The following is a 16,743-nucleotide window of genomic DNA, read 5'->3' on the forward strand; positions in this document are numbered from 1 at the left end:
CTTTCTTGAGTTTACATTTCAAATTTTTTGGATTGTCAGAATGCTTTAAAAGTTAGAATATTTTAAAAAATTGTTAGCAAAGTTAGAGTACTTTGAGAGTAAAAATGCTATGAAAGTTTGAATACTTTGAAAATAAAATAAGATATAGAATAACGTTAGAATGCTATTTCTTTTTTTTTTTATTTACTAAACTAAACCACTTTTCAAATTATTTGTCATTTCTTGAGTTTCTTCTTATGTTATTATTTATTAGTGTTTGTTATGTTATTAATATGTTATTAATATATTCGTTGTACGAACATAACACCATGCAGCAGAGGTAGGTCAAGTGGGACATGTGGTTGTGGTAGAGGGTGGGCATCCACCGAATCTTTTCGGGCTGTCCAGTCATCGCCCTCTACTTCGACTATCCCGTTAACCCATGTGACGTTACAGGCGGGTCCATGGGACCAACAATTTATTATGGTCCCAAATTCGAATTGGGCGCCTCCTTCTGCTATGCTCCTTGCAGATGCAGCAACGACGTCAACAAAGCCTGCGGTGGGTTATACCTTCAATACCCTCGGGCAGGATGCCTTTCCACCACCGCCTGTCATCTGGCTAAGGATTTGGCTTGTTGCATGCAGTTGTGAGTTCAATTTTTAATATTAAGTTTGTTTGTCTTAAGTTTATTTATGTTAAGTTTGTTTATCTTATGTATTTGTTAATGTGCGGTTTGTTCTCTGACAGATTTGCGCCGAACCCCAATACTTGCACACAGGAGATATCCGAGATCATTAAATCTATGTACGACTGATGACTGGATTTTTGAAGGTTTAGAATTTCACTAATTAAATCTCGTTGTAAAGTATAGTTTCTAAACCAAACAATAATCCTTTCATACAAAAAGTTGTTTGTCACTAGTACAAACCCCCAAAATTTATAAACCGAAGTATTGAACCTCGGGTCGTTCTCCCTAGGAATTGTAATGAAGTGTCTTGTTATTGGTTGTGAGTTATTTGGGGTTTTTAAGATTTTGGACAAGAAATATAAATGGCAAAGGAAATAAACTAACAACTAACAAAACTCTTGGCAAGATATGAGAACTAGAAGTCCTATCCTAATTATCCTCCTCAATTGTGATAACAAATTGTCCATTGCTCCCACTTAGTTAACCTCTAACCATGGAGGAAAGTCAAGTGGATGAATCAATTTGATTCCTCAAGTCCTAATCAACTCCTAGAGGAAAGACTAGCTTTAGAGGCATTCAAATTAATTAGCAACTTCTAATTATCAATCAACAAAGGAATTAGATAACTCAAGAGTCACTAATTACTCTACCTAGGCCAAGAGGAACAAAACCTACACTAAAATTCCACCAAGCATTTTATCAAACACTTGGAAGGCACAAAAAGAAAAGCATAGTAAATCAACAACAAGAATGGAATCTAACAACAATTATTGCAAAGAATTAACAACAACAAATCAAAGAAATCACAATTATCATGAATTACCTCAAATTGCATTATTGAAAGAAAACAAATGAACAACAATCCATCCAAAACAAAATGAAGAATTACAATTATCAAAGCATCTCACTAGAATGAGGAAGAGGAGAAGATTAAGATTTGATAAAGGAGAAGTGGATCAAAGCATGAATTAAACCTAGATCTAAGAAGAGAGATTAACCTAAATCTAATCCTAATTCTAGAGAGAAGTGAGAGTTTCTCTCTCTAAACTAACTCTAACTAATCCTAATTATGCTATATGCTAGAATCCCTATTATTCTCCTTTTTTTCCCTTTTATCCTTGATCCTTTTTATTCCTTAGCAGTAATTGGCGCCAAAATGGGTTCAGAAACCCTTGCAAATCGCCAAGCACGTGTTCCTTTAATGAAGTCATGTGCGGGCTTCGATGCGTGCGCGCACAGTACGCATGCGCATCCCTGGCCGATTCTGCAATGTGCGCGCGGGCACCTTGTGCGCGTGCGCGTGCTTGGCCGAGATCAATTCTTTGTCTTTTGTGCTTCTCTCCACTTGCATGCTTCCTTCCTTGCTCCTTTGATCCATGTCTAGCCTATCTCAACCTGAGATTACTAGCAAACACATCAACGCATCTTATGGAATCAAAGAGGAATTAGAATTCATCAAAACAAGGCTTAAAAGGCATGTTTTTACACTTAAGCACAAATATGGGAGAGATTACAAAACCATGCTGATTCATAGGTTAAATGCGAGAAAAGGTTATCAAAATACTCTAAATTCAATACAAGATAAACCCTAAAAATTGGGTTTATCAACCTCCCCACACTTAAACCTTAGCATGTCCTCATGCTAAAATAAGAAGGAACTAAGGGGTATGACATTTGTTGAATGCAACTAAGCTATATGAGTCTATCTAAATGCAACTACCTAAAGCAAATGCAAATGCTTAGTTCAACAAATCAATTTCCAAGAGAACATGTGTAAGCACAAGAGTTAGGGCAATAGGAATTAAATCCAAACCACAATTGTATTTAATCTTCAAAAGAGTTCAAACTTGTAAGAATATAAATAATATGGGTGAATACATGTAATTGAACTTTTGAACCCTCACCGAATGTGTATCCGCTCTATTCACTCAAGTGTTTAAGGGTTAATTCACTCAATTCTCCTCTAATCATGCTTTCCAAAATTTGATCTTCTTCTAACAATCAACATTTATTCAATGCATGCACACATTCGTCATGAGGTCTTTCATTTAGGTTGTAATGGGGTTAGGGTTAAGGTAGGATCATTTATGGTTAAGTGGACTAGAGTGTAGATCTTTGATTAGTATAGACTTTTCCACCTAACCTATATAATGACCTATACAAATTCAAACTATTCTAACTACCCATTCTTCACTTTTCTTACATATTCATGCATTTTATTCCTTGATTCATAACACTTACGCATTGATTCCTTTTTATTGACTTCTCTTTGGCGCATTTTGTCCCCTTTTATTATTATTTTTCTTCTCTTTTCATTCTTTTTTTTCTATATTCTTCTTCCTTTTTTTTTTCTTTTTTTTTCTTTTTATACTTTGTGTAAGGACATCAATTACATAAGGTCTTATACATTCAATCAATACATGGATATGTTTCCAATTCTAAAATATGAAAATGTACTACCCTTTTTATCCCATCCAATGTTCCCAAGCCTCACCAACTTTGAGTAATAAACACTCTCACTAGCCTAGGCTAATCAAAGATCCAAACAAGGACTTTTCATTAGTTTTCCGCCTTGGGCTCGTAATGTGCTAAAATGAGAACAAGTTGGTTAAGCATAGGCTCAAAATTGGCTAACAATGGAGAGTAAAAGGTAGGCTATTTGGGTAAGTGGGCTAATGAAATAATGACCTCAATCATACAAATACATGAATACAAGAAATAAGTGGATATATAGAATCAAGCAAATCAAAGATCACAATCATAGATAGAGAACAATTTCACACAAGAATGGAAAATAAGTGGTTATAAAATGTAACCACATCAATAGGCTCAAGTCTCACAAGCTTGTGTTCTTAATTCAATACATGCTTCACAAAGTAAGAATTCAAGCAAGTTTCACCAAAAATTTTCTTCAATCAATTGGGTTGGTGCCCTATAATTAAATTTCTTGGAAAATCTCAATATTTGACTAAGCATTGTTGTGATCGAAAAAATCTCAAAAATTTTCCTTAGTTTACCCTTTTCTTTTCACTTAAAACACTTCCTTATGCAAAAAGGGGTAACTAAGTTTTTTGCAATTCAAAATATGGTTTCTAATCACAACCACAAACTAAAAAGAAAGATATGCAAAAAATGTATAAAGAAAAATCCAACTAGAAGTATGAAATCTATCATCTAAAACATCTAAATCCAAAATAAGCAGTAAAGGTGTCCAAAATAAACTCAAAATAGTAAGAGTATCCAAAATAAACTCAAAGTGCATCAAATATATACAAAAGTATGCAAAGTAAGATAACTAGGAAAATGGTCGAAATGTTCACCGGTCCTCTAATGATGCTACCGGTGACCTCCCCACACTTAAGACCAAGCATCGTCCTCGATGCTAAACTGGAGGATCAGTGGAAGGTACAACGGTAGGTGCTGAATCTGTCTGATGCTGTGGGACCGGCTCCTCATGGGTCTGTGGAATTTCTGTAGTGTCAGGAACTGCCGGAGGTGCATCCTGCTGAGTCGGCGCATCCGCATCCTCCTCCTGATGGTCCTGCTCATCGGAGACCGGAGAGTCTGGAAGCGGAGGTAACTCAGCGCCGAAGGAGATGAGTGCCTGATCCATCAGGTCCAGTCGGCGCCTGACATAGCGCCTCTCGCGCTCCAAGAATCGAAATAGACGCTGGACCAATAGATAAGTCGGCTCAAGTGCCGAGGGAGGAGCTGTCGAAGAAGATGGAGCTGCTGCTGTGGAAGAAGACGGGGCTGCTGTAGGGGCTGAAGGTCCAGCTATCCCTACTACTGCTCTAGCCCGAGACCGGCGTCTAGCTGGGGGCTTCTCGTGCACCCAACCACCCCAAGGAATAGTAACCTCCTTGTCATCGTCATCTGGGGGTGGTGGTATCATATCATCATCTGACCAGGGGACCTCAGCCAGGGCGGCCATACTGGTGACTAAAGTAGGAAACGGAAGGAGGCCACGAATATGTGCTCGCCACATACACTGTCGGATCAATCGAGGAAAATAGACCTCCTTCCCCTCCATAACACACCCAATCAGAAGTAACATCTCCATAGGGATCTCAGAGAAGTGAGTGGTGGGCAAGACATAGTGGGCAAATATCATCTGCCAAGTCTTGGCCTCTCTAGTCAGATGGGCAAAGAGCATCCCTTTAGGCTTAGTGTTGTTCACATCCATGACCCAGGTAGCATCTGGTAAACCAATCACGCACCTCAGCGCCTCATAGTCAAAGGTCATACTGTGGATAGCGATCTCAGCCTGCTGATGGGCGCAGGTGCCATCAGGAAGATGTCGGCACTGCAATGCCTCCTCTATAGCAGTCTCAGTAATCATGACCTCTCTACCCCTCAACTGAACTGAATCCAAAGTGGGACGAAAGAAGTTGCAATAGAATTCCTTCACCCAAGAGATGTTAATGTCCCCCAAATCTCTGTCAACAAAATCCAACCCCAACTCTAGGATCCAACTAGTAATTGACCGTCTCACATCATTGGGAAGGACAAGTTTCTTCTCGGTATTTAGTTTCGTTGTCCGATACTTAGACAAGCGGAGCTCACAGTAAAGATTGGGAAACTTGGTTGGATCGGTAGAAGGTAGCAACTGATTTTCCTTTTCTTCATCATTCAGAGGGTTCTTAGCATAGTTCTTATAAATGGAGGGAATAGAGGGTGTAGAATGTTTTTTTTTTCTTGGAGGTAGTGGCTATAGCTTTCCCCTTATCCGACATCCTGAAAAAGACAATTATGATAGCAATTAAACATGTAGCATATAACAATTAAAAACAACTTCAAGATGTAAGAGGAATGACGAGCAATCATGATGTGTATTGAAAACTTGGTGTGCAAATAAGTATAAGTGGAAACATAAACCAAGAAATCAATACATCCAACAAAGTACACAATTCTTAAAGAGTAGGCATATTCATCATCATAACTCAAAAGAATGGTTAATGAGTTAAGTAAAGAAAAAAAATGAAGTGAGTAGGTTAAACAAGTTAGCAAGTAAGAGGTGAGAGTGATAGTTAGTGTTATGATGAAAGAAAGCTCGCCTAACAAAAGGATTCACAAAATGCATACAATGAGGTGTAATTATTGATGATGGAAATGAGATAGCAACGGGGTGCAATGAATTGAAATGAAATCATCAATGTGATGGTCACTAATGTCAACAACTCTTATTCATTAAACAGTGAAATTATCATACCTTTGAAAGAATGGTTAAATAGGGTTAAATGTGAGTAGAAGTTAAATGGTTAAAGAAATTAGTAAGTTAGAAAAAATGGATTAGTGGCATGATGATGTTTAGGCTCAAAGAAAAGAGGAGTTGTGGCTAGACATAGAAATCATGTTTACAATGTTTAATGCAAATCCCGGAAGTCGAAAGTAACGGAAATAGCCCAAATTTGCAATAGAGACTAAAATGAAAATAAATTTCTTGAAAATTGGGCAGCATTCCGGCTTAAAATTGGACGTTCCCGGATAGCAAAATAGCACAAACAGCATAGAAAGTAACATCAATTAAGCGCAATGGCAATGGGATAGCATGCAGCAGCACAAATGTCATAAAAGAGCAACCCAAAATCAATCATACAACACCCAAGTAAACAAACAGCGAATATACACAAACGGAGCATTTATCAGGCCTAGAATCCTCTATCCAGTCCTAGCTACCTAACAGCAATTATTTCTATCTATCCTAACATGCAACATTTCACTTCTAACTAACTAACAGAAAACTAACAGAAATGAAAGATTAATAGAAAGCAGAGTTGGAGCAAGAACCTGGAAGCTGGGCGGAATCAAAAATGGGTAGGCAGGGCAGAAATAGAGAGATTAGCCGCCTCAGATGGTGGCGACGGAGGTTCACGGCGGCGTAGGTGTGCCGGCAATTATGGCGGGTGGAGAAGGTTGAGAGACTGAGTGAAGGGAAGCTGGTGATGGTGAGAGAAGGAAAGTGGGAGGAGAATGTGAAATGGGGGAAGAGGGGGAGGGGCTGCCGAGTGCTTGTCAGCGGCGGTGATGATGGAGTGGCGGAGGTGGCGTTCGGGCAGAGATGAGAGTGAGAGACAGGGGCGGAATGGGTAAGTGAGAGAGAGATAGAGAGAAGGGGGTTGGCCGTGTGGTGGTGGTGGCCGGCGGAGCAGAGGCTGAGCGGAGGTTGGAGGAGGGAAGAGGAAGAAGGTGATGGGGGGAAGAAGAAGAGGGAGTGCGCGACTGCGCAATGCTCTTCGCGCATTAGGGTTATCCTATTTTTGAATCGACGCGAGTGCGCACCTTGCGCGTCCGCGTACATTGATGAGACTAGGTACCTACGCGTGCGCGTACAATGCGCTCAAGCGTGGATGGGAAAACTATATAGCGGCGCGTACGCGGATAGTGCGCGCACGCGTACATCGAGTTGGGCTGGAGGCTTAGAGTGGGCTCAGCGTGCGCCCAACTCTCTAGACAAAGGCCTGGAGTGGCAGCATCATATAAAGGACGCGCGCGCGGCAAGCGCGCGTTCGCGTATATTGGTAATTTGTCCTAGGGCGCGCTAGCGCGATGCGTGCGCTCGCGTCTGTTCCTCCATTTAGCATATGGGCGCGCGCGCGTCGAGTGCGTGTCTGCGCGAGTTGAGTTGGGCTAGGGGCTTAAAATTGGCCCAGGTCCAGCGCAACTCTCTGGTGATTGGCGCAAGATTTTGTAGCAGCAGATCGACGCGGACGCGGCAGGTGCGCGTCCGCGTGCACTTCCTTGTTCTTGTGATCGGCGCGCACGCACGTAGTGCGCGTCAGCGTGGGATGCATTGGGCTCAGGGCATAATGTTCGCCCAAAAAAGGCCCAACTCTCTGGAATGTAGGTGTTGGTGCATCCGCTCATGGACGCGTGCGCGTACAGCGTGCGCGCGCGTCCACCCCCTTTTTTTATATTGCTCTTTAAGCAGAAAAATTGTGCTCAGATACTCCCTATACTGCTCACAACTCTTTATTCAATCAACCATCATACAATTCACAAAAAATGCAATTTGATATTATTCATCTACTACTAAACACAACATTCATGTGACTAAGCTAACAATTAAGTTGTACAAACAGATTTTCATGAAACATCTACCTACAATGGCAACTCAAATCACTTATTAAGCACAGTTAAAAGAGAATGGAAAGAGTTTACCATGGTGGGGTGTCTCCCACCTAGCACTTTTATTTTAAGTCCTTAAGTTGGACATGTTGAGAGACTTATTATTATGGTGGCTTGTGCTTGTACTCATCCTTGAATCTCCAAGGATCTTTGCTTCTCAATTGGTTGACAGAATTTCCAACCGTCTTCACCAAGCTTGGGCAAAGTTCTACCCAAGATATGAGTCTCCATAGTTGGTCTTCACATAGCGAACCGGGATCCCATATCTTGTTTTCGCACCCGTCTTCATACTCTTTCTTTCCGGGTGGTTGACATATAGAATTCTCTTTAACATACCAAGCCTTCCGTCGAGACCCTTGTAAAGTGGCATTCTTCCAATCATCGTTCCTATACTTTGAAGCTTTGACCTTAATGAGCCTAATTCCTAACTTGCAACCACTACACAACTCATTCTTGCTTTTAATTCCACAAAGAGCTCTAAGTTGTCCATCCGTTTCAATCAAACCATATTCAAGCGAGAAAGTAAAGCTTATGAATAATAATTTTACCCACTTGAATGTTGTGTTGGATGGTGACTCGGGAAGGGAGACTTCCCCATACTTAGACCATGCAAAGTCCACTTCCTTGTGCTCTTCTTTGTGTATTTCCACCTCTTTGCGAGCTTTCTCGATTTCAACCTTTTCCTTTTTATTACATTGCTTGGTGTTGTCTTTAAGAACTTTGATTTCGTGCCTAATGGGGGTTGATTCAATTTTGGATAGGAAGTCATTGATGAATAAATCTATTTCTTGGTCAACCTCTTCATATTTTTCAATTTCGATATACACCATGCCAACTTTTTCCTCTTGGTAGCTCTCTTTCTCATTGCTCACCAAGGGTATGGGAGGTTGTACACACTCTTCTATAATTTCAACTTCATGTCCAATGGGAGAGGATTCCATTGTAGAGAGAAATTCGTCCATGATTGAATCCATCTCTTGATAAGCCTCTTCCAAGTCTCCAACGATGATATGCCTTGGAGGTTGCGCACCCTCCTCAACATCAATATCAAGCTTTTTGGAAGAGTGCTCCATGATGCTACATTCCCATGGACTTTCAACATCTCCTAAATCTTCAACCACTTCTCCCTTTTCTTCAATAATCATAGGCTCCTCCAAATGTTCTAACACAAAATTTGATTCCTCCTTCTCCACCGAATTTTTCAATTTCTCCTTCATGCTTTGCTCTTCTTTTGACTTTTCACATGTGGTCACGGAAGTACCTTGAGTATTCAAGCATTGGTGGGCTAAAGTATGCACCACCTTGGTCAAATTGGTCACAAACTCAAGTGTATCCCGCTTCATGGCTTCTTGTCCTTGAAGTAACAAAGTGAGAGGATCGTCTATTGGGGCTTGGGGTGAATAGGAAGGTTCATTATTTTGGAGAGAGGGTTCATAGTAGGAAGGTAGTTCTTGGGAGTAATCTTGATAGGGTTGTAGTGGTTCTAAAGGTTCTTGCTCATAATGATCATAAGAGTATGGCATGGATGATTGGTGATATGGTAAATATGGATCATAGGGCGGTGTTTGGTAATGAAAGGCTTGTGAGAATGGTTGAGGTTCATGTTGAGGATGAGATTCATAGGCATATGGTGGTGGTTCTTGAAAGTCACAAGGAGATTCACCATAGCCATTGGATTGATATGCATCATGGAATGGCTCTTCTTCATAGTGCATTGGTGGAGGTTGTTGCCATGAAGATTGATCTTATGCATATGGTTCCTCCCACCTTTGAGTGTTCCATCCTTGATACACATCCTCATTGAAGCTCTCATCACCTACAACATAATTAGAACCAAACTCATAGCCAAAGTGAGAATTCATAATGGAAAAACAGAATAAAACTAACAAAAATTAAGAAAGAAACAAAAGATAAACCTATTCACACTATTCACATATGTACAATAACCAATAACATAACACCATTGCACATCCCCGGCAACGGCGCCATTTTGATGACTGGATTTTTGACGGTTTAGAATTTCACTAATGAAATCTCGTTGTAAAGTATAGTTTCTAAACCAAACAATAATCCTTTCATACAAAAAGTTGTTTGTCACTAGTACAAACCCCCAAAATTTATAAACCGAAGTATTGAACCTCGGGTCATTCTCCCTAGGAATTGTAATGAAGTGTCTTGTTATTGGTTGTGAGTTATTTGGGGTTTTTAAGATTTTGGACAAGAAATATAAATGGCAAAGGAAATAAACTAACAACTAACAAAACTCTTGGCAAGATATGAGAACTAGAAGTCCTATCCTAATTATCCTCCTCAATCGTGATAACAAATTGTCCATTGCTCCCACTTAGTTAACCTCTAACCATGGAGAAAAGTCAAGTGGATGAATCAATTTGATTCCTCAAGTCCTAATCAACTCCTAGAGGAAAGACTAGCTTTAGAGGCATTCAAATTAATTAGCAACTTCTAATTATCAATCAACAAAGGAATTAGATAACTCAAGAGTCACTAATTACTCTACCTAGGCCAAGAGGAACAAAGCCTACACTAAAATCCCACCAAGCATTTTATCAAACACTTGGAAGGCACAAAAAGGAAAGCATAGTAAATCAACAACAAGAATGGAATCTAACAACAATTATTGCAAAGAATTAACAACAACAAATCAAGGAAATCACAATTATCATGAATTACCTCAAATTGCATTATTGAAAGAAAACAAATGAACAACAATCCATCCAAAACAAAATGAAGAATTACAATTATCAAAGCATCTCACTAGAATGAGGAAGAGGAGAAGATTAAGATTTGATAAAGGAGAAGTGGATCAAAGCATGAATTAAACCTAGATCTAAGAAGAGAGATTAACCTAAACCTAATCCTAATTCTAGAGAGAAGTGAGAGTTTCTCTCTCTAAACTAACTCTAACTAATCCTAATTATGCTATATGCTAGAATCCCTATTATTCTCCTTTTTTTCCCTTTTATCCTTGATCCTTTTTATTCCTTAGCAGTAATTGGCGCCAAAATGGGTTCAGAAACCCTTGCAAATCGCCAGGCATGTGTTCCTTTAATGAAGTCATGTGCGGGCTTCGACGCGTGCGCGCACGGTACGCGTGCGCGTCCCTGGCTGATTCTGCAATGTGCGCGCGGGCGCCTTGTGCGCGTGCGCGTGCTTGGCCGAGATCAATTCTTTGTCTTTTGTGCTTCTCTCCACTTGCATGCTTCCTTCCTTGCTCCTTTGATCCATGTCTAGCCTATCTCAACCTGAGATTACTAGCAAACACATCAAGACATCTTATGGAATCAAAGAGGAATTAGAATTCATCAAAACAAGGCTTAAAAGGCATGTTTTTACACTTAAGCACAAATACGGGAGAGATTACAAAACCATGCTGATTCATAGGTTAAATGCGAGAAAAGGTTATCAAAATACTCTAAATTCAATACAAGATAAACCCTAAAAATGGGGTTTATCAACGACCACCCATGGCCGACCTACACGCAGATCCCGGCTAAGACCCAAAAAGCGTTGGTTTCAAAAGTGGACGGTAAGAACCCAATTTGTTTATAATTAATTTACTGTATTTGAACTGTATTTTATTCCAACTAACTAATATTGGTGAATCACTTTGTGCAGTTGAAATTCATACGTGATGAGAAACATAACTTCATGATCCGGAAGATCTACGACCACTAGACAGCCAAATATTTTCAACAAATAATAAGCGATGTTCGTCAGGGGAAAGACCACCTGACATCGTGGATCCAACCAAATATCAAGAGTGAACTGTAGGCTCATTTTAGAGATAACGAGGGGTTCAAGCGTCACTGTCTGACGAACATCGCCAACAGGACTTCGCCCAGGTCGTCAAGATATACGGGTTGGTCGGCGACCTTCATGAAGACAAAGACGAGATTGGTAAGAATTTTGTCATTGTTTTATGTTATAGTAGTTACTTGAATTAGTTTTTAATTTGTTCAATTATTTTATAAGCTATTTGTTCTGTTGATATATACTTATATGGTCCTGTATGAACTAAAATGAGCTGAGCTGATATAGAATTGTTTCGTCAGTTTAATTTTCTTTTTTATTATCAAGTTACTTGAGTAGTTAGTAGAGTTTAGTTAGTATAATTTTTAGCTTTAGTGGGTATATGTGGTTAGGATAGATGAGAGTAAGTTGGATTAGGTTTTGAGATTGTTGGAAAATATTAGATTATTGAACTGTTTGCATATTCCTGCTGCTAAAATTGTTTGGAAAATGCTTGACTGTGAAAATAATGATGGATATTTGGTTTGGATGGAACCTTTAAAGAGTCGCTAAATTCGAATTTCAGGAGAGACTCTGTCGAAACTTATATAAAATTTTCAGTAAAATCGAAAAAATTAAAATTATGTTTTCAAAATTAGAATTAAAATTTCCTACTTCATACATATTTTTCTGTCATTATTTAATTTGTTCATTTATTTTATTGTTTGATTGATATATTAATTTGTAGTCTAAATCGTTGGATCGTGAAGCGACACTGACGGAGACCTTCAAGTATACCTATACTTTGAAGGCAAACAAGGAGAAATTTACTGACGAGCGGTCATCGATCCATTATGTTAGTTTAAATTAATCTTAACTTTCAATTTTATTTGGTTTAAAATCAATTATTTAACTATCATCCTAATCACAACTAACGTGTGTGACGCAGGAGGAGTATTAACAAAGGTTGGAGGCCGCGACCTAACAATCTCAACCGCCTAGTGAAGCCGACGTAACTGGCTCCGAGACCTCAGTCGTCGATCCCGACAGGATTTGGCGTGAGACTGCCGTCGACCTAGCAATTTCAACCGCCTAGTGGAGTCGACGAAATCGGCTCCGAGACCTCAGTCGTGGATCCCGACAGAATTTGGCACGAGACTGCTTCTGAACCCCCCAAGAATCGCCACTTCGGATTGGGCTTGTTCTTCGTCAATGGCCTCCGCTCCTCCGCATTGGCGACTTTCTCTGCCTCTACCTTTGCTACCAGCCCTGCGGATTCCCAAGAAGTTGTCGACCTGAGGGAGGAGGTGCAAAAGTTAACACAAGAGTTTCATCATCAGCAGGAGCAATCTGAGCAGAGCTATCGAGAGATTCTTGCACGCGTTACCGTCACCTAACGAAAAAGATGGAGCAGCTCGATCGGTTGCGACAGCAGATGGAGGAGTACTGCCATCAGATGCGCGCTGGAGGCAGCGGCGTTGCTGGTTCCAGCGGTGACGCTGCTGGTAAGGCACCGACGACAGCACCTATTTCGCCGCTTCAACAGGGAGACCACGACACTGCCGCCGCTGACAACGATTATCAGGATCTATAGGGGTTAGGATTTTATGCATTTTTGTTTGTTTAGGGTACATACAGTACTCTACTTTGGTGACATTTTATTGTAGTTATATCATTTATTTTTAATAAAATAATTTGTTAATTTTTGCTAATTTTAGATTTCTGATAACAATTTTGCTAACAAGAATTAATTTGATTTGGCGGTTAGTTGTGGCTAAATTATGCCAAAAAAAATTAAAATTAAAAAGCTTCATCCGATAGTAAGTTTTGAAACCATTTCAAGCAAAATAGCACTAAAGTTACCATCGGATTAATTTGACGGTAATCATCAACTCAGACTCGACAATCCATTGAACACACTGATAAAAAATTCGATGATAATTAATGTTGAACAGAAAAAATTTGTCAGTAAGAGATTTCCAACGCCATTTATACCGTCAACTATAAGACAACAGTAAATCTAACGATAGTCTATTTAGCGACAAATTTATTTAATTAATCCGATAATAAATTTGATGATAATTAATATTTTTTTGTAGTGTTTAACTCTGCTAAAAACATGTAGTGCAAAAATTGAAAATTCGAAGATGTAGATTTTTAACAAAAAATTTAACTGCCGGCCAATGGGCATATGCCAAAGAAACCATATTTATTATAATTATGATGATGGTGATATCAACTTCTACCTGTTGGCCTAAAAAACATATTTCTTATCTTGTTAATTAAGATTTAAGAAGCTTTCATTGAACTTACTTGCTTCACCACCCGTTACTTATCCCATAATTAAGCTAAGAATAATCTAGGTTTGACAACAAAACAAAATTCTTTATTTTTGCTAAATATATCTAAGAATATTATAGAGACACATCAATCAAATAATAATGGCAAGTGCTAAAGCCAAAAGAGAAGAAAAATCAAATTACCAATATAGGAACACTGCTAAAATATTCGCAGGAACCTTTTATATCTCTAGGACCTTGTCGACTACTCCAAAACAAAGCTAATATTTCTTAAAGTTTCTTTGTACAATAATGATAATTAATCTCTTTATTCCCCGAATAAAGAGTTAGACAGTAGTTCCACTCCAGAGGGGGTTATTAGAAAAGAAAAGGTCACAAAAATTTTGTTACTCTTGGAGGAATTGAGAATTTTGTGTTATGAGTGTATGTTGATTGTTGAGAGTCACCTCTATAATAATAATAATAATTCGGTGAAAATTCAGGTACAGTCAACTTCATGTGAAGTTGATAACTGAGAGTCGTTAGATGATTTGACTGATTCGACTAAATTTTTATCTAACGACTCTCAATTATCAACTTCATGTGAAGTTGACTGCAACTGAGTTTTCACCTCTTCTTATCTTATCGTTATTCTATTGCCTTGATTATAGCTCTTGTTTGTTTCACTCTCAAATCAGATTCTAAATCGTTGTGGCAATCCCATGAAGATTTGTTACTCATGCTAGTCAAACTTGTAATCTACAAAACGTTGACTACTATATTCCTATTTACGTAACGTGCCTCTATTTTCAATTTTTTTTTTAATTTAGGTGAATCTATCCTTTCTTTTATTAAATTTTCATTAGATTAATGGCGAATAGTAATATATTTGTTTGAATATTTAAAATTTATTTAATTTAAATATATGCTCAGTAAATTTGAACTAGTTTTGGCTTGTTAGAATGAGGATAAGATTAGATGTGAGGAGAATTTAGAGGGAAAGAAAAAATATATATTAAAGATACTGTAAAAGGTATTAATTTGACTAGAAGCCTAGAAATGAATTCTAGTGATTGTCATGTTTAATTAGACTTAAACCAGAGTCAAGCTTTAACTAATGTTAAAGATTAATTTGATCATGATTGAGTTTTAAAAGGAAAGCTAAGGTGTGCTGGAGTAAATTAAAATGAGATTTAAGAGAAGATATGCAATAAAAGTGTGTGTGTGTTGTTCTTTTTTTTTTTTTTTTTGGTCAGAATAAAAGTGTGTGTTGTCTCAATAAATTAGTAGTATGTTAAATGGGCCGAATCTTGAGCCGGTTCATTTAACATTTTAAATGAGTCAGTCTTCGGCTAAAAAAAAATTTTGTGAACATAATGTTTAACGAATTTAATTTAATTAATTGTGAAATAAATGAATTGATTCGCAAAATAAATAGATTGTCCTATTTAACCTGTTTAAATTTTTCTCATTCTTTTTATTTTCTTCTAAATTTTTAAATGTTTTTAACAACTTTTTTAATGATCCCACTCAAATATCTTTTAAGTTCTAACTAAAATATCTCAAGCTCCAATTCATTAATGTATTTAAAAAGGAAAAGAATTGGCTCAAAATTAATTAAAAAAATTAAATTTCTTTAGTTTTTTTTAATTAAAAATTTTCTTATCAGATAAAAAAACAAATGAATTGGTCCTTTTAGCTCAGCAGACATCTTTTAGATAAACCGAACTTTTATTTTAAATGACAAGTCTAAATGGAATAAACTAACCCCTAATTTGTAGAGGACTAGAGGCAAAGTACCTATTTTACAAGATTGTCCTTCATGTTATGGATATAATTTATTAAAATAAATAAATAAAATTAAAAAAAAAAAGAAAAGAAGGAAAAAAAATAATTTCCTCTTTACAAAATTTTATTCAAGTAGCAAAAGCATGAACGGAACAAACTATATTATGAATCAAATGAGTAAATGTAAAAAGTTAACAATAAAGAATGTACTAATTAATTGTGCTATTTATAATTAGGATAAATTTGAGGATATCATGCATCCACCTACAATAAAAAGCAATGGTAGAAATTCAAGTCACACTAAGTCATCACATGACCTCAGACGAAGAAACTTTGTTGTGGATTTGTTGGTGAAATCAAATTCCCAAACTCTAATTGTTTGTGTATAACACAAGACCAGAAATAAAATATGAAAATGTCAAGAATGGGATTCGAACCCATGCCCTTTCGGACCAGTACCTGAAACTGGCGCCTTAGACCAACTCGGCCATCTTGACTTTGATGGCTTTGAGTACCAATAGCAAATTTATAAACCTAAATAAACCATAATAATATTATATATAGCAATTGATTTAGTTAATGTTAATATTTGATATTAATTTTTATTAAAAAAGGTAATTTCTATGAGAATTGGGGATGACAAGGAATTTTCCCCCATGGCGTAGATGAGAAGTTTCAAGACATGAGGTGGAAAATGGGAATTGTCTTCTGTTTTCTACATTGCCATCCTTAATTTGTTAACTTCTTTCTTTGTTTTGACTTTTGACCCACTCAAGCCCATTAACTTGAAGTAAAATCTGGTAAGCATATTATTACTTTTGATAATAAAGTAATTAAGATATAAGATTAACTAAGCAAATGCTAATCGTTCCGAATAAAATAAGGAGTATAACCCTTTTTAAAAAATGACATATTATGAGTGATAATAAATAAAATAACGATTATTACTTTTAAGTTATTTGTTTTTCTTTTTGTAAAAAATATAAAGAAATCATTTGATTTTTTAAAAAAAATATAGTTGACCCTATTAACAAGTTATCATTTTAAATCTTAACCAATCATACAAAACATAACAAAATAGAGCACTAAAATTTATCTAGTTAACAAATAATATAACATTATTTGCTT

General features: G+C 37.5%; 1 non-coding gene across 1 annotated transcript; it reads right to left on the reverse strand.

Annotated features, from left to right (window-relative positions):
• Positions 1–16,031: 16,031 nt before the first annotated feature.
• Positions 16,032–16,112, reverse strand: TRNAL-CAG (transfer RNA leucine (anticodon CAG)). The gene has a single exon. It is a non-coding gene; the product is annotated as a tRNA-Leu (tRNA).
• Positions 16,113–16,743: the final 631 nt, after the last annotated feature.

Source organism: Arachis stenosperma, chromosome 4 (genome assembly GCF_014773155.1).
Source record: "Arachis stenosperma cultivar V10309 chromosome 4, arast.V10309.gnm1.PFL2, whole genome shotgun sequence".
Lineage (NCBI taxonomy): Eukaryota > Viridiplantae > Streptophyta > Magnoliopsida > Fabales > Fabaceae > Arachis > Arachis stenosperma.